Source organism: Bombina bombina, chromosome 6 (genome assembly GCF_027579735.1).
Source record: "Bombina bombina isolate aBomBom1 chromosome 6, aBomBom1.pri, whole genome shotgun sequence".
NCBI lineage: Eukaryota > Metazoa > Chordata > Amphibia > Anura > Bombinatoridae > Bombina > Bombina bombina.
The window spans coordinates 582,467,743-582,492,080 of NC_069504.1; the positions used below are offsets into that span (position 1 = coordinate 582,467,743).

Consider the following 24,338-nt stretch of genomic DNA (forward strand, 5'->3'; position numbering starts at 1 on the left):
GGAGTTATTTAATAGTCAACACACTAATTGCAGGAAATGCAAGTCTGTCAAAAGATCTGAGATAAGGAGGCAGTCTGCTGAGGCTTAGATACAAGGTAATGACATAGGTAAAAAGTATATTCATATAACAGTGTTGGTTATGCAAAACTGGGGAATGGTTAATAAAGGGATTATCTATTTTTTTTAAAGAATAACATGTTTGCTGTTTACTGTCCCTTTAAGAAATTCACTACATTTGCAGACTTTAGTTAGATCAGTTAGAATGAGTAAACAAATACGTTTATAACAATTTGAAATCAATAATTGTAAATTACTTCAGTATTGTTTCATCTTATTAAAATAATATATATTTCACCTGAATGTAATTTTGGCGATACATGAAAAGGAAGTTTCATCCATTTTACTAGGGTCTTTTGTACCAATATGATTAAATTCTAAAATGTGTGTGATTATTTTACTCTCAATGTCTTCAATAGAAGGTTCAAATATTGATTCTACATAATGTAGCTGTGGTTGTACTTCAGTAATGAGACAAATGCTTGTATTGTTCAGTAATAATGCAGTATTGTTTCTGTGATTATTCTATTGTAGTTGCTGTAAATGAGTCTTTCTTGCAGTAATCTATATTTGTATAATGGTTTGTCCTATTCAGGCATTAAGCATTGTTATTCTTTGGCTTCTATCTAACAAAAACAGTAGTATTTATATGTGTAACTGCCTGTATTCTTTTGTACCATTAGAGCAATTCTAATAATATACATTATGCATGGGGAGACATTTCATAATGCATAATGTACATTATTATTATTATACAGGGTGATTGTACCAGAGCTATACGGTGTGTGATTTCAAAGTTGTTAAATAGGCAATTAATAAATAACGTCTTATGTTTGTTTCATGCCTATTTGTTATTTTCATTGGGGGAAACCTGCTCGCATATTCTCAAGTGTGCTAACCTGACATGAAAATATGAATATTTCACATTTCATTGTTCTTCACATAGCAGAATATGTTCTATATAAATATAAAATTATATATAGGTATAGATATATACAGATATTTATAGGAATAGGTATTTATAAATACATAGAACATATTCTGCTATGCCAAGAACATTGGAATGTGAAATATTTACAGTAAATACATAGTTAAAACCATTATTAAATATAAATATTGCATAAATATGTATTTTCATGTTTTCATTTACTTAACTGAAAGGGCTCCAATGCACATATATGTGTCTATGTATACATATGTATTTATGTGTTTATATGTGTATATATATCTGTAAATACATATATACACATATAAATACATATGTACACAGATGCATATATATATATATATATATATATATAAAAAAAAAAAAAAAAAAATATATATATATATATATATATATATATATATATGTGATAGACCCCTCGGTCAGTACTGGAAGGGTTAACTTTGTTCAGCTTTGAGAAACGATTTTCTGAAAACAGGTTTCCTGACATCAGCTTTTGTTTACTGTAATTAAGTTTAAGTGATAAGCGTTCACATTGTTTAATCAGACTGCCAGGTGTCAAGAAGGACTCCCTTGCTTTCTTGTATTTAATTGTTTATTTGGTTAAGTAATGCAATTCTATTGTATCCTGTAAAAGGGCGTCTTCCCTCTATCTAATGTACTATCTTTTTCCAACCCCCCCTTCTGGTCTCCTAGGGGAGTTCTGCATAAATACTGGGCATATAGCCCTCAATAAAGTACATTCTTCTGTTTTACCCTCAAGATGGAGCTTGTTCTCGTGTTTGGGGGGAATTAACTGTGTTTGTGTGTTGCTGATCCCATATTCAGGACATCTTTCATCTGGTATTAACCCTTGATATCCAGGCTATACCATAACAACTGGTGGCAAGCGACAGGATGGTCCTCATTGCCCAGAAGAGCAACTACACATCCGGACCTAATGAGAGTACCCTATGAAAGGCTGAAAAGAGCTACCCTTAAAGACCTGCTAGAACAACGGGTCCGACAAGCCAGTAACCTCAGGAAGAGGGAGATTATTACAATACTGACCAAGATGGATGGAGTACCAGGGCCCGAAGGAACCAATGAGCCCAGCATATCAGACAGAACCCCCGAAGAAGCAAGCTTTGACCGGGCGGTTAAAATAAGACTGGTACATTATGGCCCCAACCTGTCTGCCGAAATTATCGACCGGGTCATAGCAGCCATGGAGGCCAACCTACTTCGCCGAAGCGGCGCTGCAGCAGCCCAAGTCACAGCAACCCCAGTGGAAAAGAGAAAAGTACATTTTGCAGCTTTTAAAAACTTCCTGGAAACAGAAGGAGAGATTGATGGGTACCTTGCAGATTTTGAGAGGCAATGTGCCCTACACAAGGTACCCGCAGAGAACTGGGTCACGATATTATCTGGAAAATTATCCGGCCGGGCCAGCGAGGCTTTTCAGGCCATTCCAGATGGGGAAGTCGGGGATTATAATGCTGTAAAAGAGGCTCAGCTCTTCAGGTATGCGATTACACCGGAGACATACAGGAGACGGTTCAGAGACACTGTTAAACTAGCTGGAGATTCCTACGTCGAGTGGGCATATAAGGTGCACCGCACAGCAGCTCACTGGATGGTGGGGTGCCAAGCCATATCTGGGGAAGAGGTGCTGCAGCTATTCCTGTTGGAACATTGCTTCAACAAGTTATCCGCAGGAGTTAGAGAGTGGGTTCGGGACCGTAAACCCTCCACCCTGCATGAAGCTGCTCGCCTGGCAGATGAGTATACGGATGCCCGCAAACTGGACACTGCTACCACTAAGATCCCTGCCAGAGTGGAGTACAGACCCCCAGTCACCACAGCAGCTATCAGTTACCAACCCCCGGCACACCGCTCTACCACACGGCCTCCAGCCACGAATTATCCTCAGACAGCCCGGTTCAACTCACGGGACTACTCACAGCCTATTCGGTGCTTTGGATGTAAGCAACTAGGGCACAAAAGACCAGAGTGTCCCCTAAACACAGTGAACCAAGCACAGTCCTGGAGAAGACCCGCCGGCGGAAACCCACGTAACCCTCAGCCTGCGGCCCACTGTGTAGAGGAGGAAGAATGTTGGGGCATCCTACATGAAGCAGACCCCATGCAAGCTGCCCACCGGGATAACTGGCAACTGGTTAAAGTGAATGGGAGGGAGGTCAGTGGTCTACGGGATACTGGTGCTACCATGACCTTGCTCCAAAAGAACTTGGTGTCTGAGAACCAGCACACCGGAGACACTGTGGCTGTGAGTATAGCAGGGGGTGCTGTGTTCCGCCTACCTGTTGCCTGGGTACATTTGGATTGGGGAGTGGGCGCTAGACCTGTGAATGTGGGGGTCATGAAGGACTTACCAGCTGATCTTCTCCTTGGAAATAATTTGGCCCCCCTTGTTTCTGCCTACGCTCCCATGGGTCCCGCCGATGTTAACCCTGTGACTACCCATGCCCAGATCCGTGCCGCAGAGACTGACCCACCTGCTGCTGAGCCCCAGGATGCTGAGCTCAGTAAATCTCTATCCGCCATTGATACGTTGAAGTCCCGTTACAATGCGCTGATGAAGGAGAAGAGTCAAGTAGAGGATGAAATGGTCACGTTAAACAATCACGTAACAGTGCTAGCGGGAGAGAAGAGGAGCACAGAGGAAAAATCGCGTTTAGAACGGGAATCTCTGCTAGACAAGCTGCACCGACAGACTGCAGAAAACACCAGCTTGAGAGTGGAACATGAAACATTAAAGACAAACTTAGCGACACTGGAGGAAAAGCTGACGCTGGCTCATAGTGAGGTGCAGCAACTCAAGGGCACCCTATGTCAGTATGAAGGGATTGTGGATATCTATAAAGAGCAGGTACAAAAAACTTGTAAAGAAGCCGATGAGATTTTGAAGCACTGTTTAGCCCTGGTCTGGGCACTGAAGAAGTTGAACCCTTATTTATGCGGACAGGAATTCTCTCTCATAACGGGAATGCAGATGGATTGTCCCGGCAAACTGACATGCCTACCACCTCCTAATCCGGTCAACCCCAAGTTGACCCGCCAAAGGGTCAAGCCGGGTCTGCCGGAGTGTCCCACCAGGAGGGAGCCGTGTGACAGACCCCTCTGTCAGTACTGGAAGGGTTAACTTTGTTCAGCTTTGAGAAACTATTTTCTGAAAACAGGTTTCCTGACATCAGCTATTGTTTACTGTAATTAAGTTTAAGTGATAAGCGTTCACATTGTTTAATCAGACTGCCAGGTGTCAAGAAGGACTCCCTTGTTTTCTAAAAAAAGGTGGTGTGTAACAAAAGCTATACACCAGAGGGCGCTATGAGCCTTATACAGATTCCTATATAACCATAAATCACAATAGACATATGAATATATTTGCTCAATACATACGAACTCCCCCAAGGGAAAAGATATATGTCCAATTTAAGATAGGGGTACCCAAAGTCTTATTTAAAAGTCCAAATTGCAGAATTAGTTTCACACTTTAAGGCTTGTACACCGAATATTCAGGCTGCTCTCTCCCTTCCTCCACTGTGTAGTAGTAGCTCTAAAAAGATAAAAACACAAGAGAGGCGCCTCCCTTGTTTTCTTGTGTTTAATTGTTTATTTGGTTAAGTAATGCAATTCTATTGCATCCTGTAAAAGGGCGTCTTCCCTCTATCTAATGTACTATCTTTTTCCAACCCCCCATCTGGTCTCCTAGGGGAGTTCTGCATAAATACTGGGCATATAGCCCTCAATAAAGTACATTCTTCTGTTTTACCCTCAAGATGGAGCTTGGTCTCGTGTTTGGGGGGAATTAACTGGGTTTGTGTGTTGCTGATCCCATATTCAGGACATCTTTCATCTGGTATTAACCCTTGATATCCGGGCTATACCATAATAATATATATATATATATATATATATATATATTGTGATTATGTTTACTTTCATTATGTAATAAAAAAGTAACTGTTAGCACTCCACTCGTACTCTAGCCCAATATTTTTAAAAATATTTTATATGAAATATATATATTTTGCACTTTAACAAAACTCCTGTCAGATTTAGCACACATGCATGTGCGCAAAAGCCACCAAAAGTTTTTTTTTTTTAACAGAAATAAAGCTTTTAATATTTTGATTTATCTAGGAAAACTATATATATTTTAAAATAGACAACCCAATATTGATCTAGGCCTATTTTTGTATATTTGATGCCACTATTTGGCTGCCAGATACTATCATGTAAAAAAACAATGTTATCTTTTTGCAAACTTTGGATTTCTCACTAAAATTATTTACACACAACTACTGCAGTCATATAACAAATGGTTGTAAAAGCTTCTCTGTGATCCCTTTTGTTCAGCAATAGCAGATATACATGGCTTTGCCATTGCTTTTTCGCAATTAGAATGCTGCTAATTGCAGCTGCGCACCTTACTTGAAATTCCTGGCAGTGAAGTGGTTAATCAACTTGTAAGGTTTATTTTTGATGAGTAGAGATTACCCTCCCATCTGACATCTCCCACTCCCCTGATCCCTCCTAAACCGCTTTCCTCTCTCATCCCCCACTGGTCATCACCATCTTAGGTACTGGCAGAATCTTTTTGTTATATACCATATTATTATTATTCCTTATTTATAAAGCGCCAACAGATTTAGCAGCGCTGTCAATGGGTACAAAGATAAAAGAACAACGGTAAAACATTACAATATAAGACAAAATTTAACAGACAACTACAGGGGGAATTGAGGGCCCTATTCCCATGGGAATTTAAAATCTAGATGGGTAGGAAGATGGGAAACAGGAGGTGGGGACTGCAAAGGTGATGATGTTAGTGCAGAGTTAGATGAGGGCAACTATTAGGTAAGTGAAATTCATTTGCTACTGAGTTGGGTGATAAGCTTACCTTAACAAAAAGGTCTTTAGGGAGTGTTTAAAGGAGGACAGATTAGAGGAAGTCTGACAGCTCGAGTGTGTTCCAGAGGGTTGGTGCCGCACAAGAGAAGTCCTGCAGTCTAGCATGGGATGGTAGAAGTTGCAAGGAGCAGGTCATTGTTGGATCTTAGGGTGCAGGCTGGAGTATATTTTCTGATGAGTGAGGACAGGTAGGGTGGGCAGCATTGTTGAGAGCTTTGTAGGTCAAGGGGAGAATTTTGAATTTAATTCTGCTGTGAATGGGGAGCCAGTGAAGGGACTCCATATACCTTTTAACCTTTATAAAGAAAGTTATAATTTTTTTTATGTATTTATGTTGTGTTTGCTGCACATTTTTTTTAACCCCTACACTTTACACTAGGACTTCACTTATGCAAACTCGATTTGCGCTAATTTAGGTTGCGCTCAAGTGAACGTGTTTAGTTTCAACGTATAATACGCGCACAAGTTAGTGTGGTTGCAATATTGGTTAACAATCGCACCCCACTTTTAATCTAGCCCCCATATTTAGACACACACATATATATATATATATATATATATATACAGTATATACACAGGGCTTGAAATTTCCAGTGATCCACTAGTCCCAGATGACTTAGAAATTAGCGGACAACTTTTTTCCTATCTTTTACATTGAGTGGACTAGTAGCTTTTTCCCTCTCGGCTAGTAGCTTTTAACCATAGTGATATTTTTTAACCCCAGTGCTAAATAAATGGTTATATATTTAAGACCCGTTGAGTGCCTTTCCTTGTTTGCTGAATATATAATTTTCCTAAGTGCACCATGGGTAGAACATAACAATATAGTTATCGTGAGTGCTTTACCCTGGCTGGATTGGTATATATATATATATATATATATATATATATATTACATATATATCTATACACACAGAAGGTATATATACATTGGAGACCTTACCAGTCAAGCACTTTGCCATATACCATATCCATTTTAAAAACTTTTTTTAAATTAATATTAAAATTATATTTTGTATTAAAATGTGTAAATATGTGTGTAATACATTATTTCAATGTGTTTTGTATAACTTTCAACTTTTAATATGAGCACAAGTTAGCGTGTTTGCGATCTCCATTGAAAGTGTAGGTTGTGCTTGAGTGAAGTCAGCTGCGCTAACCCTTCTCTGGTTACCATTATTTATTATAGACTTGTAATTTCAAGTCACACGCTAATGCTAGCGCAGTCCAGCAACATCACCCGTGCTATCATTAGAGTGCCACTTGTAATCTGGCCATTTGGCCAATAATATTTCCTCTCCCTCTAGTGATGTATTTCGGTAGTACACGTTCTGCTTTGCATTTTCATGATTTTCTTTACTTTGCTTCACTGACAGTTTGTTTCTATTCAATTAAATAAGATGACATGAACATTGTAGTTAAAAGCTGCTATTTTAAATTATGTAACAATACTGCACTTAACATGAAAACATTATTTTCAAATATTGACAACTTAATTACCCATTGCTTTTGTATTATATCAGTGCAGATCAGTGGCGAGATTACATATGCGGCGTATATGCTATCCCTTATACGGCGTCACATATAAATGTGGCGCGTATAGTTCACCCATCGCCAGCTATTTTTACTCCCATAAGCTAACATAAAACCACGTCGCAGATCGGTATCCCATATTCAGTGCAAGGACTTACGCGGCAAAAATTGAGAAATTTTACTCCATTTTCACCTCACCACACATAGGTAGGCGCAGCAAGCCTTGCGCCAAAAATGTAAGCACCGTAACTCCCTGAAAGATAAACTAACACTGAACGCATGCGCAATATCTACCTGTCAACCCCAATCCCCCACCGCAATAACTAATAAAGTATATTAACCCCTAATCCGCCAACCCCCACATTGCATTATGCCTAATTAAACTATTAACCCCTAATTCGCCATTCACCCATATCGCAATCTACCTAATAAAGTATATAAACCCCAATCCGCCGAACCCCCCCAATGCAATAAACCTAATAAATCTATTAACCCCTAAACCGCCAACCCCCACAAAGCAATTAACCTAATTAAGCTATTAACTCCTAAACCACCAACCCCCACAACGCAAATAACTAATTAAATTACTAAGCCCCCTAACCTAACACCCCCTAAATTAACCCCAATTACCTAAAATTAAAAAATACTAAATTACAATTAAAATAAAAAACCTAACATTACTTCTTTAATTAATCTAAAATAAAAAATAAATAAAAAAGTCTAACATTACAGAAAATAATAAACCAAATTATCAAAAATAAAAAAATTCAACTTAATCCCTATGAAAATAAAAAAGCCCCCAAAAACAAAAACACTCCCTAATCTAAACTAAACTACCAATAGCCCTTAAAAGGTTAAACAGCTCTTTTACATTTAAAAAAAACTAAGTTCCCCCTAACAGTAAATCCCCTCACCCACTAAACCCCCCAAAATAAAAAACCTAACACTAAAAAATCCTAAACTACCCATTGCCCCTAAAGGGGCATTTGTATGGGCATTGCCCTTGAAAAGGGCATTTAGCTCTTTTACTGCCCTTAAAAGGGCATTCAGCTCTTTTACTGTCCAATAAAATCCCTAATCTAAAAAATAAAATAAAAAAAGGAAATTTATGCTTACCTGATAAATTTATTTCTTTTACGATATGACGAGTCCACGGATTTCATCCTTACTTATGGGATTACGCCTCCTGTTCAGCAGGAAGTGGCAAAGAGCACCACAGCAGAGCTGTATATATAGCTCCTCCCTTCCCTCCCACTCCAGTCATTCGACCGAAGTTAGGAAGAGAAAGGAAAAGCCAAAGGTGCAGAGGTGACTGAAGTTTAACAAAAAGAAATACCTGTCTTAGAAATGACAGGGTGGGCCGTGGACTCGTCATATCGTAAAAGAAATAAATTTATCAGGTAAGCATAAATTTCCTTTTCTTTTACAAGATATGACGAGTCCACGGATTTCATCCTTACTTATGGGATACAATACCAAAGCTATAGGACACGGATGAAAGGGAGGGACAAGACAGGAACCTAAACGGAAGGCACCACTGCTTGAAGAACCTTTCTCCCAAAACCAGCCTCAGAGGAAGCAAAAGTATAACATTTTTAAAATTTGGAAAAAGTGTGAAGAGACGACCAAGTTGCAGCCTTGCAAATCTGTTCAACAGAAGCATTGTTTTTAAATGCCCATGAGGAAGCCACAGCCCTAGTAGAATGAGCCGTAATTCTTTCAGGAGGCTGCTGTCCAGCAGTCTCATATGCCAGACGGATGATACTCTTCAGCCAAAAAGAAAGAGAGGTAACCCTAGCTTTTTGGCCCCTACGCTTTCCAGAAAAAACAACAAATAATGAAGATGATTGACGAAATTCCTTAGTCGCCTGCAAGTAAAACTTCAGGGCATGGACCACGTCCAAGTTATGCAACAGCCGCTCCTTCTTAGAAGAAGGATTAGGACATAATGAAGGAACAACAATTTCCTGATTAATATTCTTATTAGAAACAACCTTAGGAAGGAAACCAGGTTTGGTACGTAAAACCACCTTATCAGAATGGAAGATAAGATAAGGCGAGTCACATTGTAACGCTGAAAGCTCAGAAACTCTACGAGCAGAAGAAATAGCAACCAAAAATAAAACCTTACAAGATAACAGCTTAATATCTATGGAATGCATGGGTTCAAACGGAACCCCTTGAAGAACATTAAGAACTAAATTCAAACTCCATGGTGGAACAATTGGTCTAAACATAGGCTTGATTCTGGTTAGAGCCTGACCAAAAAAACTGAACGTCTGGAACATCTGCCAAACGTTTGTGTAGTAAAATTGACAAAGCAGAGATTCATCCCTTTAAGGAACTTGCTGATAACCCTTTCTCCAATCCTTCTTGGAGAAAAGACAGAATCCTGGGAATCCTAACTCTACTCCATGAGTAACCCTTGGATTCGCATCAATAAAGATATTTACGCCATATCTTATGGTAGATCTTTCTAGTAACAGGCTTACGTGCCTGAATCAACGTATCAATGACCAAATCAGAGAACCCCCGCTTAGATAAAATCAATCGTTCAATCTCCAAGCAGTCAGTTGCAGAGAAACTAGATTTGAGTGTTGGAAGGGTCCCTGAATGAGAAGATCCTGCCTCAATGGAAGCTTCCACGGTGGCAGAGAGGACATGTCCACTAGATCGGCATACCAAGTCCTGCGAGGCCACGCAGGTGAGATTAGAATTACTGAAGCCCTCTCCTGTTTGATCCGAGCAATCACCCGGGGAAGGAAAGCAAACGGTGGAAACACATAAGCTAGGTTGAATGACCAAGGCACTGCCAAGGCATCTATCAGTTCGGCCTGAGGATCCCTTGACCTGGATCCGTATCTTGGGAGCTTGGCATTCTGACGAGACACAATAAGATCCAATTCCGGTCTGCCCCATCTGAGAATCAGGGTGGCAAAGACCTCCGGATGGAGTTCCCACTCCCCCGGATGAAACGTCTGTCTGCTTAAAAAGTCCGCTTCCCAGTTGTCCACTCCTGGGATGTAGATTGCTGACAGATAACAAGAGTGAGCCTCCGCCCACTGAATTATCTTGGATACTTCTGTCATCACTAAGGAACTTCTTGTTCCTCCCTGATGATTGATGTAAGCCACAGTCGTGATGTTGTCCGACTGAAAACGGATGAATTTGGCCAAAGCCAACTGAGGCCAAGCCTGAAGCGCATTGAAAATTGCTCTCAATTCCAGAATATTGATTGGAAGTAGAGACTCTGACCGAGTCCACACACCCTGAGCCTTCAGGAAATTCCAGACTGCACCCCAACCTAGTAGGCTGGCGTCCGTTGTCACTATCACCCATGAGGGTCTGCGGAAGCACATCCCTTGGGACAGATGATCCGGCGACAACCACCAAAGAAGAGAATCTCTTGTCTCCTGATCCAGATCTATCTGAGGAGACAAATTTGCATAATCTCCATTCCACTGCCTGAGCATGTTCAGTTGTAGCGGTCTGAGATGAAAACGAGCAAACGGAATGATGTCCATTGCCGTCACCATCAATCCAATTACCTCCATGCACTGAGCCACTGATGGCCGAGGATTGGACTGAAGGGCTCGGTATGTATTCAGAATCTTTAACTTTCTGACCTCTGTCAAGAAAATTTTCATGGATATGGAATCTATTAGAGTTTCCAGGAAGGGAACCCTGGTCTGAGGAATTAATTAACTCTTTTCTAGATTCACCTTCCACCCGTGAGTCCTCAGAAAGGACAGAACCATGTCTGTATGAGACTTTGTCAGATGGTAAGACGACGCTTGGATCAGAATATCGTCTAGATAAGGCACCACTGCAATACCCTGCGGCCTGAGAACCGCCAGAAGGGACCCTAGAACCTTCGTGAAGATCCTGGGTGCTGTGGCCAACCCGAAGGGAGGAGCCACAAACTGAAAATGTTTGTCCAGGAAGGCAAACCTTAGGAACTGATTATGATCCTTGTGGATAGGAATATGAAGGTATGCATCCTTCAAGTCCATGGTAGTCATATATTGACCCTCCTGGATCAATGGTAGAATTGTTCGAATAGTCTCCATCTTGACGGATGGGACTCTGAGAAGCTTGTTTAAACTCTTGAGATCTAAAATGGGTCTGAACTTTTTTGGGAACTACGAAAAGATTTGAGTAAAACCCCTGCCCCTGTTCCAGCATTGGAACGGGACGAATTACTCCCATAGTAGAGAGGTCTTTTACACAATGTAAGAACGCCTCTCTTTTTATCTGGTCTACAGACAATCGTGAAATTAGAAACCTCCCCCTTGGGAGAGAATTTTTGAATTCCAGTTGATACCCTTGGGACACGATGTCCAGTGTCCAGGGGTCCTGAACATCTCTTACCCAAGCCTGGGCAAAGAGAGAAAGTCTGCCCCCTACTAGATCCGGTCCCGGATCAAGGGCCACCCCTTCATGCTGTCTTGGGAGCAGCAGTGGGCTTCTTGGGTTGTTTACCTTTGTTCCAAGCCTGGTTGGGTCTCCAGACGGCCTTGGCTTGAGCAAAATTCCCTTCCTGTTTAGCGGAAGGAGAAGCGGGGACTCCTTTGAAGTTCCGAAAGGAACGAAAATTATTTTGTTTACCCCTCAGTTTAGCTGCTTTATCCTGAGGTAGGAGATGACCCTTACCTTCCGTGATGTCAGAAATGATTTCTTTCAAGTCAGGCCCGAATAGGGTTTTCCCTTTGAAAGGAATAGCTAAAAGCTTTGACTTAGATGACAGATCAGCAGACCAAAAATTTAACCATAATGCTCTACGCGCTAAAATGGCAAATCCGGCATTCTTAGCCGCCAACTTGGCAATCTGAAAGGCGACGTCCGTAATAAAAAAATTAGCCAGCTTAAGAGCCTTAATTCTATCTAGAATTTCCTCTAAAGGAGTCTCAGTCTTAAGAGACTCTTCTAAGGCGTCAAACCAGAAAGCCACCGCAGTGGTAACAGGTACAATGCAGGCTGTCAGTTGTAAAAGGAAACCCTGATGAATAAATAACTTTTTTAGAAGACCCTCCAATTTCTTATCCATCTTTGGATAAGAACAACTGTCCTCAATAGGAATAGTTGTACGCTTAGCCAGGGTAGATATAGGTCCCTCCACCTTAGGGACTGTTTGCCAAGAGTCCCGAATAGTGTCAGATATGGGATACATTTTCTTAAAATTAGGAGAAGGTGAGAACGGGATACCCAGTCTTTCCCATTCCCGTGTAATAATTTCCGAGATTTTCTTAGGAACCGGAAAAACATCAGAGTAAGCAGGCACCTCTAAGTATTTGTCCATCTTACACAATTTCTCTGGTGGTACCACAATAGAGTCACAGTCATCCAGAGTCGCTAAAACCTCACAAAGCAACAGGCGGAGGTGTTCAAGCTTAAATCTAAAGGACATGACGTCCGAGTCCGTCTGAGGTAACACACTTCCCGAATCAGAAAGTTCCCCCTCAGATAAAATTTCCCTGACCCCCAAATCAGATCCCTGTGAGGGTACATCGGAAATAGCCAACAAAGCATCAGAGGTCGTAGTATTCAAATTGACTTCTGTCCTGCTGCGTTTGCCCTGTAACACTGGCAATTTAGATAAAACCTCTGTAAGGGTAGATGACATAACTGCAGCCATATCCTGCAGAGTAAATGAAGTAGACGCGGTTGAAGAACCCGACGTCGCTTGGGTGGGCGTTAAAGGTTGTGACACTTGGGGGAAAGTAGCGGCATACCCTGATTCTCATCAGACTGAGAAGCATCCTTAGACATATTTTCCTTAAAGAAAATTCGCTCTTTACATTATAAGGCCCTTTCAGTACATGAAGGACAAAAAGTAAGAGGGGGTTCCACAATGGCATCTAAACACATAGAACAAGTATTTTCCTCAAGTTCAGACATGTTAAACAGACTAGCAATAGCAACAATAGTCGTTTTATGCTTGATATATAGTACTCTGAAGTCAAAACATATATTAAAAAATTTCGAACTAAAAAGAGTACTGCGCCTTTAAATAATAAAAGCGCAACAATTTTTCTGTTATTTAGACAAAACAACGATTTCAGCAATAAAAATTGCCCTTAAGTGCCCAAAATAGCTTAACAATATTGCACCACTTGTTATGATATGGTATATATCAATTATATAACAATTTTATCAGTGTATTAACTTATATCAATTCCGGCCCCTGCACCTCGCCACAGCTCTGCTGCGGTGCCTACCTGCCCCCAGATCACACTGAAGAAAACGGTCACAAGTCTTTCTGCACCTTCTGGTACAAAAACTGAGCTAGGCCCCACCGGAGCCTCAGAACCTTGCTGCCGTCTGGAAAACACACTGCGCGGTAGAGCGTGTGAAAATAGGCCCCACCCACTGTGGGCGTAACTCTTATCCTTTACCGAGACCGAGCCTTTACCAATGTACATGTCTGCTCTCTAAGCATTTGTAGCGCAACAATTTTCTGCCTTCCAATTTATAATAAAGCCATGTGCCCCTCTTATAAATACAAAAGCGCAACTCAGAGATATTATCTCCTGTCAAGCCAAATATAACCGCATCATAACAGCAGCCAGCAACCGCTCCCAGCGTCAGCCCACACATGAAATGTAAAGTGAAACACCAGCACACTTTTAAATGAGTAAAATAAAATAAAAGGGAATTCCAGGGACATTATTTCTTTTTACTATAGTGCATACTGATTACCCTCCCCAGATAGGGAATAATGTCAGCCTGTTCTGATGTATCAAGTCTCCCCAGAAACAAAAGACTGAACATACCTCAATGCTGCTTGTAGCATGATACAGTTCTCCACACTGAAGATGTTTCTTTACTCTACCTTCAACTGCTTTGTGGGAACCAGCATGGGTTTTAGATAACTTTTGCTAAGATCATCAACATCAGGGCAGAAAAATAAAATGTCTCCACTCCTCTTAGGAAGTTATAGACTCACGATTTCTCCCTGAGAAAAATAGTACTCACTGGCACCATTTTAAAATAAAAAAACTTCTTGATTGAAGAATCTAAACTAACACCTCACTTTACCTCTTCCTATCACTGACACAGGCAAAGAGAATGACTGGGGGGGAGGGAAGGGAGGAGCTATATATACAGCTCTGCTGTGGTGCTCTTTGCCACTTCCTGCTGAACAGGAGGCGTAATCCCATAAGTAAGGATGAAATCCGTGGACTCGTCATATCTTGTAAAAGAAAACAAAAACAAAAAGCCTAAGTCTAACCCCCATAAACATACTCACAGTGATTATTTCTCCCAAGCGGCGACATTATTCCATCGCTGTGACCTCTTCTATCTTCATCCAGGACCGCAGAACTGTGGACCGGTGACTGTGGTACTGAAGACCGGCGACCCCAGAGCCATGAAGCGTGGAGGATCCTCTTCGTACGATCACCACCGTACACTGAATATTGAAGGCAAGTTACGTGTTTAAATATGGCGTACCTTGCATTCCTGTTGGCTGATTTGAATCTTCATTCAAATCAGCCAATAGGATTTCAGTAGCTCTAATCCTATTCTCATTTTGGGGGGTTTGGTGGGTGCGGGGGTTTTACTGTTAGGGGGAATTAGTATTTTTTAAAGGTAAAAGATCTGTTTAACTTAGGGCAATGCCCTACTAAAAGCCCTTTAAGGTCTATTGGTAGTTTAGTATTAGATTAGGGGGTGTTTTTATTTTGGGGGGGGGGGGGGCTTTTTATTTTCATAGGGATTAGGTTTAAAGGGACAGTCAACACCAGAATTTTTGTTGTTTAAAAATATAGATAATCCCTTAATTACCAATTCCCCAGTTTTGCATATACAACACAGTTATAATTATACATGTTTTACCTCTGTAATTACTTTGTATCTAAGCCTCAGCAGACTGCCCCCTTATTTTAGTTATTTTGACAGACTTACACTTTAGCCAATCAGAGCTGTCTCCATGGTAAATTCACATGCATGAGCTCAATGTTATCTATATGAAAAACATGCCCTCTAGTGGTGAAAAATCAAAATGCATTTAGTTTTGCGGCGGCCTTTAACGTCTAAGAAATTAGCATATGAACCTCCTAGGTTTAGCTTTCAACTAAGACTACCAAGAGAACAAAGCAAAATTGGTGATAAAAGTAAATTGGAAAGTTGTTTAAAATTACATGACCTATCTGAATCATGAAAGGTTTTTTTTGGACTTAACTGTCCCTTTAATTGTTTTTATTTTTGATAATTTGGTTTATTATTTTCTGTAATGTTTTTTTTAATTTTTGTAATTTTAGATTAATTTAATTTATGTAATTTGGGGTTAATGTAGGGGGTGTTAGGTTAGGGGGCTTAGTAATTAAATTAGTTATTTGCGTTGTGGGGGGGTTGGCGGTTTAGGAGTTTATAGATTAATTAGGTTTATTGCAATGTGTGGGTTTGGCGGTTTATGGGGTTAATAAGTTAATTAGTTACTTTGCGACGTGGGGGTTTGGCGGTTTAGGTGTTAATAAGTTAGTTACTTTGAAATGTGGGGGTTTGGCGGTTTAGGGGTTAATAAATTTATTAGGTAGTTTGCGATGTTGGGGTTGGCGGATTAGCGGTTAATAAATTTATTAGGTAGATCTCGATGTGGGTGAATGGCGGATAATGTTTAATTAGGCATATTGTGTTGTGGGGGGTTGTCGGTTTAGGGGTTAATACTTTTATTATTAGTTGTGATGTGGGCGAATTGCGGATATAGGAGTTTTTACGTGTCTGGTTTATTTTTGGAAGGCGGGTTAGACTTTTACGGGAGATTTAACATTTTTTCTTCTTATGCGCCGGCAGTTTCTAAAATGCCGTAAGTCACTGGCAACTCCAGGAAATGTGTATTTACGCACATTTCTGGACATCGCTAGTTTATCCGACTTATGGCACTTTATGAACTGCCAGCAGGGTTTATGTGATTTCTCGATGTGCGCAGTGAAATTATGGGCGGCGCGGTTTCAGCAGTTGCGCTGAAGCCTGCGCTGCATATGTTATCTCGCCCCAGATGTTCAATTGTTCTAAAGACTGCAGATTTGGTCAATGCACTCACATAGATAACAGAATGAATTTAGAAGTTAAAGGAGACAAACAGGAGACACTACTATTTATTCAATTTCTATTGTCTTGGTATATAATAAAATATTAACAAACAAATTAACATCTTCTTTGCTGCAACTGTTATTCAAAAGCCAAACTTTGCCTACCACATTAAGGCCTAGATTTGGAGTTCGGCGGTAGCCGTCAAAACCAGCGTTAGAGGCTCCTAACGCTGGTTTTGGGCGCCCGCTGGTATTTGGAGTCAGTGATTAAAGGGTCTAACGCTCACTTTTCAGCCGCGACTTTTCCATACCGCAGATCCCCCTACGCCATTTGCGTAGCCTATCTTTTCAATGGGATCTTTCTAACGCTGGTATTTAGAGTCGTTTCTGAAGTGAGCGTTAGAGCTCTAACGACAAAATTCCAGCCGCCTGAAAATAGCAGGAGTTAAGAGCTTTCTGGCTAACGCCGGTTTATAAAGCTCTTAACTACTGTACCCTAAAGTACACTAACACCCATAAACTACCTATGTACCACTAAACCGAGGTCCCCCCACATCGCCGCCACTCTATTTAAATTTTTAACCCCTAATCTGCCGACCGCCACCTACATTATACTTATGTACCCCTAATCTGCTGCCCCTAACCCCGCCGACCCCTATATTATATTTCTTAACCCCTAACTTGCCCCCCACAACGTCGCCGCAAGCTACTTAAAATAATTAACCCCTAATCTTCCGACCGCAAATCGCCGCCACCTACGTTATCCCTATGTACCCCTAATCTGCTACCCCTAACATCGCCGACCCCTATATTATATTTATTAACCCCTAATCTGCCCCCCTCAACGTCGCCGACACCTGCCTACACTTATTAACCCCTAATCTGCCGAGCGGACCTGAGCGCTACTATAATAAATGTATTAACCCCTAATCCGCCTCACTAACCCTATCATAAATAGTATTAACCCCTAATCTGCCCTCCCTAACATCGCCGACACCTAACTTCAATTATTAACCCCTAATCTGCCGACCGGAGCTCACCGCTATTCTAATAAATGTATTAACCCCTAAAGCTAAGTCTAACCCTAACACTAACACCCCCCTAAGTTAAATATAATTTAAATCTAACGAAATAAATTAACTCTTATTAAATAAATTATTCCTATTTAAAGCTAAATACTTACCTGTAAAATAAATCCTAATATAGCTACAATATAAATTATAATTATATTATAGCTATTTTAGGATTAATATTTATTTTACAGGCAACTTTGTAATTATTTTAACCAGGTACAATAGCTATTAAATAGTTAAGAACTATTTAATAGTTACCTAGTTAAAATAATAACAAATTTACCTGTAAAATAAATCCTAACCTAAGTTATAATTAAACCTAACACTACCCTATCAATAAAATAATTAAATAAACTACCTACAATTACCTACAATTAACCTAACATTACACTATCAATAAATTAATTAAACACAATTCCTACAAATAAATACAATTAAATAAACTAGCTAAAGTACAAAAAATAAAAAAGAACTAAGTTACAGAAAATAAAAAAATATTTACAAACATAAGAAAAATATTACAACAATTTTAAACTAATTACACCTACTCTAAGCCCCCTAATAAAATAACAAAGCCCCCCAAAATAAAAAATTCCCTACCCTATTCTAAATTAAAAAAGTTACAAGCTCTTTTACCTTACCAGCCCTGAACAGGGCCCTTTGCGGGGCATGCCCCAAGAATTTCAGCTCTTTTGCCTGTAAAAAAAACATACAATACCCCCCCCAACATTACAACCCACCACCCACATACCCCTAATCTAACCCAAACCCCCCTTAAATAAACCTAACACTAAGCCCCTGAAGATCTTCCTACCTTGTCTTCACCATACCAGGTTCACTGATCCGTCCTGGCTCCAACATCTTCATCCAACCCAAGCGGGGGTTGGCGATCCATAATCCGGTCCAGAAGAGGCTCCAAAGTCTTCCTCCTATCCGGCAAGAAGAGGACATCCGGACCGGCAAACATCTTCTCCAAGCGGCATCTTCGATCTTCTTCCATCCGGAGCGAAGCGGCAGGATCCTGAAGACATCCAGCGCGGAACATCCATCCGGACCGACAACTGAACGACGAATGACTGTTCCTTTAAGGGACGTCATCCAAGATGGCTTCCCTCGAATTCCGATTGGCTGATAGGATTCTATCAGCCAATCGGAATTAAGGTAGGAATTTTCTGATTGGCTGATGGAATCAGCCAATCAGAATCAAGTTCAATCCGATTGGCTGATCCAATCAGCCAATCAGATTGAGCTCGCATTCTATTGGCTGTTCCGATCAGCCAATAGAATGCGAGCTCAATCTGATTGGCTGATTGGATTGGCCAATCGGATTGAACTAGATTCTGATTGGCTGATTCCATCAGCCAATCAGAAAATTCCTACCTTAATTCCGATTGGCTGATAGAATCCTATCAGCCAATCGGAATTCGAGGGACGCCATCTTGGATGACGTCCCTTAAAGGAACAGTCATTCGTCGTTCAGTCGTCGGTCCGGATGGATGTTCCGCGCTGGATGTCTTCAGGATCCTGCCGCTTCGCTCCGGATGGAAGAAGATCGAAGATGCCGCTTGGAGAAGATGTTTGCCGGTCCGGATGTCCTCTTCTTGCCGGATAGGAGGAAGACTTTGGAGCCTCTTCTGGACCGGATTATGGATCGCCAACCCCCGCTTGGGTTGGATGAAGATGTTGGAGCCAGGACGGATCGGTGAACCTGGTATGGTGAAGACAAGGTAGGAAGATCTTCAGGGGCTTAGTGTTAGGTTTATTTAAGGGGGGTTTGGGTTAGATTAGGGGTATGTGGGTGGTGGGTTGTAATGTTGGGGGGGGGTATTGTATGTTTTTTTTTACAGGCAAAAGAGCTGAAATTCTTGGGGCATGCCCCGCAAAGGGCCCTGTTCAGGGCTGGTAAGGTAAAAGAGTTTGTAACTTTTTTAATTTAGAATAGGGTAGGGAATTTTTTATTTTGGGGGGCTTTGTTATTTTATTAGGGGGCTTAGAGTAGGTGTAATTAGTTTAAAATTGTTGTAATATTTTTCTTATGTTTGTAAATATTTTTTTATTTTCTGTAACTTAGTTCTTTTTTATTTTTTGTACTTTAGCTAGTTTATTTAATTGTATTTATTTGTAGGAATTGTGTTTAATTAATTTATTGATAGTGTAGTGTTAGGTTAATTGTAGGTAATTGTAGGTAGTTTATTTAATTATTTTATTGATAGGGTAGTGTTAGGTTTAATTATAACTTAGGTTAGGATTTATTTTACAGGTAAATTTGTTATTATTTTAACTAGGTAACTATTAAATAGTTCTTAACTATTTAATAGCTATTGTACCTGGTTAAAATAATTACAAAGTTGCCTGTAAAATAAATATTAATCCTAAAATAGCTATAATATAATTATAATTTATATTGTAGCTATATTAGGGTTTATTTTACAGGTAAGTATTTAGCTTTAAATAGAAATAAGTTATTTAATAAGAGTTAATTTATTTCGTTAGATAAATATTATATTTAACTTAGGGGGGTGTTAGTGTTAGGGTTAGACTTAGCTTTAGGGGTTAATCCATTTATTAGAATAGCGGTGAGCTCCAATCGGAAGATTAGGGGTTAATAATTGAAGTTAGGTGTCGGCGATGTTAGGGAGGGCAGATTAGGGGTTAATACTATTTATGATAGGGTTAGTGAGGCGGATTAGGGGTTAATAACTTTATTATAGTAGCGCTCAGGTCCGCTCGGCAGATTAGGGGTTAATAAGTGTAGGCAGGTGTCGGCGACGTTGTGGGGGGCAGGTTAGGGGTTAATAAATATAATATAGGGGTCGGCGGTGTTAGGGGTAGCAGATTAGGGGTACATAGGGATAACGTAGGTGGCGGCGGTTTACGGAGCGGCAGATTAGGGGTTTAAAAAAATATGCAGAGGTCAGCGATAGCGGGGGCGGCAGATTAGGGGTTAATAAGTGTAAGGTTAGGGGTGTTTAGACTCGGGGTACATGTTAGAGTGTTAGGTGCAGACGTAGGAAGTGTTTCCCCATAGGAAACAATGGGGCTGCGTTAGGAGCTGAACGCTGCTTTTTTGCAGGTGTTAGGTTTTTTTTCAGCTCAAACAGTCCCATTGTTTCCTATGGGAGAATCGTGCACGAGCACGTTTTTGAGGCCGGCCGCGTCCGTAAGCAACTCTGGTATCGAGAGTTGCATTTGCGGTAAAAATGCTCTACGCTCCTTTTTTGGAGCCTAACGCAGCATTTGTTTGAACTCTCGATACCAGAGTTAATTTTATGGTGCGGCCAGAAAAAAGCCTGCGGAGCGTTAACAGCCCTTTTACCGCCGAACTCCAAATCTAGGCCTATATGTTTTGGAGGAGCCAATCCAGGATTTAGTCTGCAGCTGACAATGCTGGCCACAGTCGTTATGCTAGTAAAGTGTGCATTTGTTTTGCAGCTGTTATCTGCTAAATCCCATTAGGAAAGATATGTAGCAGAGTTAGCCTTGATAAATATGCAGTGTCTATTTTCAGCTCCGAGAATGAGAAAATCCACAATTTACAAGGCATAACTAAACATTTTAGATAAAAATCCCTTTAAAGTGATGGTAAATCCAAGCCCATAACAAACACTAGGATTTACCATTACCAAAAAAGAAAACGTATGCTTGCCTGATAAATGTATTTATTTCCGGATATGGTAAGTCCATGGTTTCATCAGTTACTGTTGGGAATATCACTCCTGGCCAGCAGGAGGAGGTAAAGAGCACCACAGTCAAACTGTTAATTATGACTTCCCTTCCCACAATCCCCAGTCATTCGACCAAAAGGAAATGGAGAAAAAGGAAGTAACACAACGTGTAAAAAGGTTCCTGAGGTTTTAGTAAAAAACAACTGTCTTGAAATAAAGGGCGGGCTGTGGACTCACTATATCCGGAAATAAATACATCAGGTAAGCATAAATGTTCTTTTCTTTCCTAAGATATGGTGAGTCCACGGTTATATCAATTACTGTTGGGAACCAATACCCAAGCTAGAGGACACAGATGAATAGGGAGGGACAAGACAGGCAGACCTAAAACAGAAAGCCTAAAGAACCTTTTTCCCAAAAGAAACCTCAGCCAAGGCAAAAGTATCACATTTGTAAAATTTGCAACAGTATGCAAAGAGGACAAAGAAGAGGAAACAGCTCTCGTTGAATAAGTCGAAATTCTCTCAGGAGACTGCTGTCCAGCAGTCTCATAAGCCAAACGAATTATACTTCGCAACCAAAAAAGAAAGATTAGTAGCAGAAGCTTTCTGACCTCCAGAGAAACGAACAGGGCAAAGACTGTCGAAAATCCTTAGTCGTCTGTCAAAAAGAATTTAAATTACGCACATTTGAGATGTGCAACAACGTCCATAACAACGTCCATAACGAAAAGAAAAAATAAGACATAGATAAGGAACAACAATTTCCTAAGTGATTTTTCTATCCCAAATTACTTTAGAAAGAAAACCTAACTAGTATGAAGAACCGCCTTATCAGCACGAAAGATAAGATAAGGCAAAGGCCGTGTGAAGCTGCCCCCCTTAAAATCTGCACAAATAAAAATTCCACTGTGTTGCATTAGTGCTACGTTTGTGCTGTTTTGTGCCGCAAAAATTAAGATTTGTGCTGCTTTTATTTTTAAGATAATAGCAATTGTTTTTTGAGTTATTATTACAGATTAAATAAAGGTCACCAAAGGTCACCCAGCCCCCCTAAAACAGCCAAAACACATGAACCCGGCTGGTTGGTTAGTGCTGCGTTTGTGCTGGTTTGTGCTATTTAAATCTCTGTTATATCTCATTTAGTTTTCAATTTATTAACGATTTAATAAAGGTCAACCAGCCCCCCCCTACAACAGCCAAAAGACATGAAACCGGCTGGTTGATTAGTGCTACGTTTGTGCCGGTTTGTGCTGTTAAAATTTTTACTTGTGATGCTTTGTTTTTTTTTAGTTATAACAGTTTTTTTGGTCATTGAAAATGATGTAACCCACCATCTAATTCACCTCAGCTGTGTAAAGTTGGCACTCCATGTTTTTAAAATGTGAATAAAAATATACAATTCATTTGTGCTGTGTTTCTGCTGATTTGTGCTCAAAAAGTAACATTAGTGCCAGTTTTGTTTTGCACATATTAAGCATTATATATGATCAAACTCCGCCCACTTTGCACTCCACATTATTACATTTTAAAAACAAACATAATATTAGTTAGTGCTGAGATTCTGTTGATTTGTGCTAAAAAAATTAACGTTTGTGCTGGTTTGGTTTTGGAAATATTGATGATTATATTTGAACAAACACCGCCCACTTTGCAACCTACATTATAAAATTTTAAAAACAAATATACCATTTGTATGTACTGCCTTTGTGCTGATTTGTGCAGCAAAATCGAACATTTGCGCCAGTTTCGTTTTTAAAATATTGAGCATGATATCTGATTAAACTTCGCCCACTTTGCGACACACATTATTACATTTATAAAACAAATATAATTTTTGTTTGTGCTGATTTGTTTAACAAAAATGTATGTTTCTGCCTGTTTGGTTTGGAAATATTAAACATCATATTTCCACTTTGCAACACACATTATTACATTTTGAAAAAACAAATATACCATTTGTATGTGCAGCATTTGTGCTGATTTGTGCAGCAAAAACAAACATTTGTGCCAGTTTCCTTTTTAAAATACGGAGCATTATATATGATCAAACTCCGCCCACTATACACCTCACATTATTACATTTAAAAAAAAAAAAACATACTATTTGTTTGTGCAGAGTTTCTGCTGACTTGTGCTAAAAAATTAACGTTTGTGCTGGTTTGGTTTTGAAAATATTGAGCATTATATTTGATCAAACCCCGCCTAGATTTGTGCTGCTTTTATTTTTAAGATAATTACAATAGTTTTTTGAGTTTTTACAGATTAAATAAAGGTCACCAAAGGTCATCGAGCCCCCTACAACAGCCAAAGGACATGAAAGCGGCTGGTTGGTTAGTGCTGCATTTGTGCTTTTTAAATCTCTGTTCTATCTCATTTAGTTTTTGATTTATTAACAATTTCATAAAGGTCACTAAAGGTCACCCAGCCCCTCTACAACAGCCAAAACACATGAAACTGGTCTGGTTGGTTAGTGCTGTGTTTGTGCCGGTTTGTGCAGTTAAATTTTTTATTTGTGCTGCTTTGGTTTTTTAGTTATAACAGTTGTTTTTTTCTCAGCGAAAATGATGTAACCCGCCATCCAATTCGCCTCAGCTGTGTAAAGATGGCACTCCAGGGGCAAGATTACATATGCGGCGTCTGGTGCAAAACTCTGCGTTGACAATTTTTAGTCGGATCTAGTGATCACATATACGGCACCACATACAAATTACGCGCGTATATTTCACACGTTGCCCGGTTTTTACTCCCATAAACTAACATAGAACCGGCGTTGCGAGTCTGTATCACATATTCAGCGCAAGGACTTACGCAGCGAGAATGGAGACATTTTACTCCATTTTAACCTCGCAACACATAGGCATGTGCAGCAAGCCTTGCGTTGAGTATTAAAGTATCGCAACTCCCTGGAAGCCTTAACAAACACCTAAAGCATGCGCAATATCCACCCCTAATACGCCATCCCCCACAACAATAGCGAATAACTGTATTAACCCCTAATTTGCCAACGCCCACACCGCAAAGTACCTAATAAAGTTATTAACCCTTAATCTTCCACCACCCCCACAAGGCAAAGTACCTATTAAAGTTATTAACCCCTAATCCGCCAACTCCCC

General features: G+C 40.2%; 1 protein-coding gene across 1 annotated transcript in view; it reads right to left on the minus strand.

The window, feature by feature from the left end:
- The window catches only part of TRPM1 (transient receptor potential cation channel subfamily M member 1), a 451,868-nt gene that overhangs the window by 58,889 nt on the left and 368,641 nt on the right, over positions 1 to 24,338 (minus strand). The window lies entirely within an intron of this gene.